Here is an 8,333-nt window from a genome sequence, read left to right on the forward strand (position 1 = left end):
CATTGCCAAATGAGCCATCCTAACTCTAGGACCCAGCAAAAGGGAACCTCTGGGAAATGGGCAGAAATACTGCGGGTAATATCTAGACACCAGCACCACATTTGATATGGAATGATAAGAATCAAACCCTTTTTTAAAAATTATTTCTTATTTTTTAAAATTTACATCCAAATTACTTAGCATATACTGCAACAATGATTTCAGGAGTAGATTCCTTAGTGCCCCTTATCCATTTAGCCCATCTCCCCTCTCACAGCCCCTCCAGTAACCCTCAGTTTGTTCTCCATATTTATGAGTCTCTTCTGTTTTGTCCCCCTCCCTGTTTTTATATTATTTTTGTTTCCCTTCCCTTATGTTCATCTGTTTTGTTTCTTAAAGTCCTCATATGAGTGAAGTCATATGATTTTTGTCTTTCTCTGACTGACTAATTTCACTTAGCATAATACCCTCCAGTTCCAACCACGTAATTGCAAATGGCAAGATTTCATTCTTTTGGATTGCTGAGTAATACTCCATTGTATATATATACCACATCTTCTTTATCCATTCATCCATTGATGGACATTTGGGCTCTTTCCATATTTTGGCTACTGTTGATAGTGCTGCTATAAACATGGGGGTGCATGTGTCCCTTTGAAACAGTACCCTTGTATCCCATGGATAAATGCCTAGTAGTGCAATTGCTGGGTTGTAGGTGTTTTTAGTTCTATTTTTAGTTTTTGGAGGAACCACCATACTGTTTCCCAGAGTGGCTACACTAGCTTGCATTCCTACCAACAATGCTTCTTTCTCCACTTCCTCTTTCTCCACATCCTCGCCAACATCTGTTGTTGCTTGAGTTGTTAATGTTAGCCATTCTGACAGGTGTAAGGTGGTATCTCATTGTGGTTTTGATTTGGATTTCCCTGATGACGAGTGATGTGGAGCATTTTTTCATGTGTCGGTTGGCCATCTGGATATCTTCTTTGGAGAAGTGTCTATTCATGTCTTTTGCTCATGTCTTCACTGGATTATTTGTTTTTTGGGTGTTGAGTTTGATAAGTTCTTTATAGATTTTGGGTACTAACCCTTTATCTAATATGTCATTTGCAAATATCTTCTCCCATTCTGTCGGTTGCCTTTTAGTTTTGCTGATTGTTTCCTTCGCTGTGCAGAAGCTTTTTATTTTGATGAGGTCCCAGTAGTTCATTTTTGCTTTTGTTTCCCTTGCCTCTGGAGACGTGTTGAGTAAGAAGTTGCGGCCAAGATCAAAGAGGCTTTTGCCTGCTTTCTCCTCGAGGATTTTGATGGCTTCCTGTCTTACATTGAGGTCTTTCATCCATTTTGAGTTTATTTTTGTGTATGGTGTAAGAAAGTGGTCCAGGTTCATTCTTCTCCAAGTCGCTGTCCAGTTTCCCCAGCACCACTTGCTGAAAAGACTGTCTTTATTCCATTGGATATCTTTCCTGCTTTGTCAAAGATTAGTTGGCCATACATTTTTGGGTCCATTTCTGGGTTCTCTATTCTGTTGCATTGATCTGAGTGTCTGTTCTTGTGCCGGTACCATACTGTCTTGATGATTATAGCTTTGTAGTATAACTTGAAGTCTGGGATTGTGATGCCTCCTGCTTTGGTTTTCATTTTCAAGATTGCTTTGGCTATTCAGGGTCTTTTCTGATTCCATACAAATTTTCAGATTATTGTTCTAGCTCTGTGAAGAACCCTGGTGTTATTTTGATAGGGATTGCATTGAATATGTAGATTGCTTTGGGTAGTATTGACATTTTAACAATATTTGTTCTTCCTATCCAGCAGCATGGAATCTTTTTCTATTTTTTTGTGTCTTCTTCAATTTCTTTCATAAGCTTTCTATAGTTTTCAGCATATAGATTTTCCCATCTTTGGTTAGATTTATTCCTAGGTATTTTATGTTTTTTTGTGCAACTGTAAATGGGATCGATTCCTTGATTTCTCTTTTTGTTGCTTCATTGTCGGTGTATAGGAAGGCGACCGATTTCTGTGCGTTGATTTTATATCCTGCAACTTTGCTGAATTCATGAATCAATTCTAGAAGTTTTTTTGGTGGAATCTTTTGGGTTTTCCATATAGAGTATCATGTCATCTGTGAGGAGTGAATGTTTGACCTCCTCCTGGCTGATTTGGATGCCTTTTATTTTTTTGTGTTGTCTGATTGCAGAGGCTAAGACTTCCAATACTATTCTGAATAACAGTGGCGAGAGTGGACATCCCTGTCTTTTTCCTGACCCTAGAGGGAAAGCTCTCAGTTTTTCGTCGTTGAGGATGATATTAGCGTTGGGTCGTTCATATATGGCTTTTATGATCTCAAGGTATGCTCCTTCTATCCCTACTTCCTTGAGGGTTTTTATTAAGAAAGGATGCTGTATTTTGTCAAATGCTTTCTCTGCATCTATTGAGAGGATCATATGGTTCTTGTCCTTTCTTTTATTGATGTGATGGATCATGTTAATTGTTTGGCGGATATTGAACCAGCTCTGCATCCCAGGTATAAATCCCACTTGGTCATGGTGAATAAATTTTTTAATGTATTGTTAGAGCCAGTTGGCTAATATCTTGTTGAGGATTTTTGCATCCATGTTCATCAGGGAAATTGGTCTATAGTTCTCCTTTTAATGTGGTCTCTGTCTGGTTTTGGAATCAAGGTAATGCTGGCTTCATAGAAACAGTTTGGAAGTTTTCCTTCCATTTCTATTTTTTGGGACAGCTTCAAGAGAATAGGTGTTAACTCTTCCTTAAATGTTTGGTAGAATTCCCCTGGAAAGCCATCTAGCTCTGGACTCTTGTTTTTTTGGCAGATTTTTGATTACTAATTTGTTTTCCTTACTGGTTATTGGTCTGTTCAACCTTTCTATTCCTTCCTGTTTCAGTTTTGGTAGTGTATATGTTTCTAGGAATTTGTCCATTTCTTCCAGATTGCCCATTTTATTGGCATATAATTGCTAATTGCTCATAATAATCTCTTATTGTTGTTTTTATTTCTGCTGTGTTGGCTGTGATCTCTCCTCTTTCATTCTTGATTTTATTTAGGTGGGTCCTTTACTTTTTCTTTTTGATCAAACTGGCTAGTGGTTTATCAATTTTGTTAATTATTTCAAAGAACCAGCTTCTGGTTTCATTGATCTGTTCTACTTTTTTTTGGTTTTGATAGCATTAATTTCTGCTCTAATCTTTATTATTTCCTTTCTTCTGCTGGTTTGGGGTTTTATTTGCTGTTCTTTTTCCAGCTCCTTAAGGCATGAGGTTAGGTTGTGTATCTGAGATTTTTCTTCCTTCTTTAGGAAGGCCTGGATTGCTATATACTTTCCTCTTATGACCGCCTTTGCTGCGTCCCAGAGATTTTGGGTTGTGGTGTTATCATTTTTACTGATTTCCATACGCTTTTTAATTTCCTCTTTAACTGCTTGGTTATCCCATTCATTCTTTGGTAGGATGTTCTTCAGTCTCCAAGTGTTTGTTACCTTTCCAAATTTTTTCTTGTGGTTGATTTTGAGTTTCATGGCATTGTGGTCTGAAAATATGCATGGTATGATCTCAATCCTTTTGTACTTACTTAGGGCTGATTTGTGTCCCAGTATATGGTCTATTCTGGAGAACGTTCCATGTGCACTGGAGAAGAATGTATATTCTGCTGCTTTAGGATAAAATGTTCTGAATATATCTCTTAAGTCCATCTGGTCCAGTGTGTCATTCAGAGCCATTGTTTCCTTGTTGATTTTTTGATTAGATGATCTGTCCATTGCTGTGAGCGGGGTGTTGAAGTCTCCTACTATTATGGTATTACTATCGATGAGTTTCTTTATGTTTGTGATTAATTGATTTATATATTTGGGTGCTGTCACATTTGGTGCATGAATGTTTACAATTGTTAGGTCTTCTTGGTGGATAGACCCCTTGACTATGATATAATGCCCTTCTGTATCTCTTGATACAGTCTTTATTTTAAAGTCTAAACTGTCTGATATAAGTATGGCTACTCCGGCTTTCTTTTGCTGACCATTAGCATGATAGATGGTTCCCCATCCCCTTATTTTCAATCTGAAGGTGTCTTTAGGTCTAAAGTGGGTCTCTTGTAAACAGCATATAGATGGATCTTGTTTTCTTATCCATTCAGTTACCCTATGTCTTTTGATTGGAGCATTGAATCCATTGACATTTAGAGTGAGTACTGAAAGATATGAATTTATTGCCATTATGATGCTTGTAGAGTTGGAGTTTCTGGTGGTATTCTCTGGTCCTTTCTAATCTTTGTTGCTTTTGATATATATATCATTTATAATATATAATTTATATATATAATTTATATAATATATATATAATTTATATAATATATATATTTAATATATATATATTTTTCCATCTTTTCTCCCCTCAGAGAGTCCCCCTTAAAATTTCTTGCAGGGCTGGTTTAGTGGTCACAAACTCCTTTAACTTTTGTTTGTCTGGGAAACTTTTTATCTCTCCTTCTATTTTGAATGACAGCCTTGCTAGATAAAGAATTCTTGGCTGCATATTTTTCTGATTCAGCACACTGAATATATCCTGCCACTCCTTTCTGGCCTGCCAAGTTTCTGTGGATAGAACTGCTGCAAACCTGATCTGTCTTCCCTTGTAAGTTAGGGACTTTTTTTCCCTTGCTGCTTTCATGATTCTCTCCTTGCCTGAGTATTTTGTGAATTTGACTATGATATGCCTTGTTGACGGTCAGTTTTTGTTGAATCAAATGGGGGTCCTCTGTGCTTCTTGGATTTTGATGTCTGTGTCTTTCCCAGGTTAGGAAAGTTTTCCGCTATGATTTGCTCACATAACCCTTCTACCCCTATTTCTCTCTCTTCCTCTTATGGGACTCCTATGATTCTGATGTTCTTCCTTTTTAATGAGTCACTGATTTCTCTAATTCTTAAATTGTACTCTTTTGCCTTAATCTCCCTCTTTTTTCCTGCTTCATTATTCTCTATAAGTTTGTCCTCTATATCGCTGATTCTCTGTTCTGCCTCATCCATCCTTGCCCCTGCTGCATCCATCCGTGATTGCAGCTTAGTTATGGCATTTTTAATTTTATTCTATTTTTTACTTCTTTTGTCTCTGCAGAAAGGGATTCTAATCTATTTTTGACTCCAGCTAGTATTCTTATTATCGTGGTTCTAAATTCTGGTTCAGACATCTTGCTGTATCTGTGTCGGTTAAATCCCTGGCTGTCGTTTCTTCATGCTCTTTCTTTTGGGGTGAATTCCTTCATTTTGTCATTTTGAAGGGAGAAAAGGAATTAATGAGGCAGAAAAATTAAAATTAAAAAAATAAAATTAAAAAATATTAAAATAAAAAAATTAAACACACACACACACACACACAAATCAAATAAATGATGCTAAATCCTAGCTGTGTTTTGGTCTGGGCGTTGAAAGTGGTTTGACAGATTAGAGAAAAAAAAGGGGGGGGGGGAGAAAAGAAAAAAAAAGGAAATCATTTGAGAATTTGAAAAAATGAATACACTGAAGCAGACTAAAATGAGATGATGGGAGTAAAATAGAATTTGAAAAAATATACACAAAAGTAAAGAATATAGTAGAAAAAAATTAAAGAAAAATATCTTTAATAAAAATTAAAAATAAAAATGAATTTTTTCTCTTTATGTATTCAAGAAAAAAAGAAATGAAAAAGAGAAAAAAGAAAAAGAAAAAAGAAAAAAAGGAAATCGGTTGAAAATTTTAAAAAGTGAATACACTGTAGTAGACTAAAATAAAATGATGGAAGTAAAATAGAATTTGAAAAAATTTACATAAAAGCAAAAAAAAATACTAAAAAAATAAAGAAAAATGTTTTTAATAGTTGAAAGTAAAAGTGAAGTTTTTCTCTTTCTGCATTCAAGAAAAAGAAAAGAAACAAAAAAGAGAGAAAAAGAAAAAGAAAAAAAGGAAATCGTTTGAAAATTTGAAAAGGGGAATACGCTGAAGTAGGCTAAAATAAAATGATGGAAGTAAAATAGAATTTGAAAAAATTTACACAAAAGTAAAGAATACAGTAATACAAATTAAAGAAAATATTTTTAATAAAAATTGAAAATAAAAATGAATTTTTTCTCCTTCTGTATTCAAGAAAAAGAAAAGAAGTGTAAAAGGAAAAAAAGAAAGAAAATTGAATAGATGGACCTGCTAACAGATTGAAGTAGGACTGAAATTACTTCATTTTCCCCTAGAAGTCAGACTATGGAGGGCTTTTTGGTCCATAAACTAAGCAGGCGGTGAGACTTGTGTTTTTGAAGAACGAGGTTGGCCCAGTTGGGCGGGGCTCAGTGTAACAGCTCAGCTCCCCACTAGATGGCACTACTAGCCTACTGGGGTGGATCGTTGTGGCACTCGTAAGTGCACATGCGCCTGTGCAGGAGAGGTGAAAATGGCACCAGCCAGTTACCCAGTCTGTTCTCCCGGATCAGCAGTCACGCACCCATCCTGGGTCTTCAGCTCTCGTCCATTCCCCGTTTCTTCACTCTCCGTGACCAGGCCCCAGGCAGCACCTCTCTGCCGAATTCTGTCTCAGATGCGGCTGTTTTCCCCGGCCCCTTACTTCTGAAGGACTGTGGCTTTGACCTGTTCCGCCCCTCTGCGGGAGGGTCTCACGGAGCAATGGCCAAATGCTGGCTGCACCCAGGAACGCTTGCTGGACCCTGCTGCTGCTGCTGCCTCAAGACTGCGGCCGGGTGCCACCCGCCCCAGAAAACGTTCACAAGATAGTGTAGCAGCAGCGTTTCAGGGATTATGGAAAATCACAACACACATCTGGCATCAGAGTTCACTCTTAATGACCTTGTTCCAGCACCAACGAAAGTGGCCATTTTCTGGGGTCTGCTGGGACCAGGTGGCTTCAACAGTCTCTACCAAATGTCCTTCCAGCAGTGGAACCGCTTTTCCCCGTGTGGCCTGAGAACCTCCCGGACCCCACTCTGCTTCTGGGGATTCGCCCTTCCCACCAGAGCACCGCCAGGTATCGAGCTGCAGACTTTGTGCTCCCCTTGTTGACAGTCTTATTGGAATTTAAACCCTCTCCTTTCTCCTTTCTCCCTTTTTAGCTTAGTCCCTGTGGCTGTTTCCAATTTTCCACTTTCTCTCCAGTTGCTTTTGGGGAGGGGCGTTTTTCCCGTATTCTCCCCCGCCCCCAGTCTCTGTCCTCTCTCCGCTCGCAAAAACACCTCCCTTCCTGCTCCTTTTCATTCCCCAAGTTCACTTCTCCGCACCGTTTACCTGCTGAATTCTGTGGTTCAGGTTGTGCAGATTGTTGTGTTAATCCTCCAATCAGTTTTCTAGGTGTGTAGGATGGTTTAGTGTTGGTCTGGCTGTATTTCATGGATGCGAGACACACAAAACAATGAAACCCTTTTGATTACCTTTTTTGGGGGAATACTGCAATTCCTAATCCATGGAGAAAAATGAACTAAAACATGGTCTTCCCTAGTAAGTGGAGAAATCTCTAATTCTGTAGCATCTACAACACAGTCCTAGGAAAGTAGTGTTGTTATCCCCACTTTTCAGATAAGAAAACAAAGTTGTGGAAAGCATAAGCAATGTATCCAAGATTCCCTAGCTAGTAAGCATAGAAGCAGAACATCTGTTCAGATCTGCCTAGCTGTACTGCCTCCACCTCAAAGTGGGGGCAGAGTGTGGAACTAAGGCCAAACCCAGCTTCCTCCCTTGGCTCACTGGGAAGTTAGTGCTCCTTCTGCTATAAATACTGTCTCTTCGCCTAAACCCCGTTTGTTCCCACCGCCCTGCCCTCAGCCTTCTGCAGTTGGCAGTTCCCCATTTCTCCTTTTGACTCTCACCTTTGAATTCCTGTCTTTAAGGACCAAGGGGGCCAATGAGGGAGAGGAGTTGAATGAGAGGGTAATGTAGATGCATATGTGAGGCAACTGAAGCCCCTATTTGGTCCTCCTCAATTCACGTTCCTGAAAGGAAAGTGGTAGGAAATAAATACATAGATACCTAGTTTTTCCATTTTGAGACTGCAAAAGGTGTATCCTAAAAAAGGGACTTTAGGCATCAATGGAGGGGGATAGTTGGGAGAGGCGCGTCCCTGATACTTCTGCAATCATAAGACGTACATCTGGAGACATATGTTTAATAATTCTCCATCAGCCTGGGGTTTGTATAACTCTAAACAGACAACACAGAAATGCAGTCGGTATGCATCTATCCTCCCCCATATAATTAGGTCCACAATCATAACGCCTGGATGTCTGCATATGTGTGTGTGAGCCACTTGTATTAGTTTCCTCTGGCCATGTAACAAAGTACTACAACCTAAGTATCTCACAACAACAGAAA

The sequence above is a fragment of the Panthera leo genome, chromosome F3 (genome assembly GCF_018350215.1).
Source record: "Panthera leo isolate Ple1 chromosome F3, P.leo_Ple1_pat1.1, whole genome shotgun sequence".
Taxonomy (NCBI): domain Eukaryota; kingdom Metazoa; phylum Chordata; class Mammalia; order Carnivora; family Felidae; genus Panthera; species Panthera leo.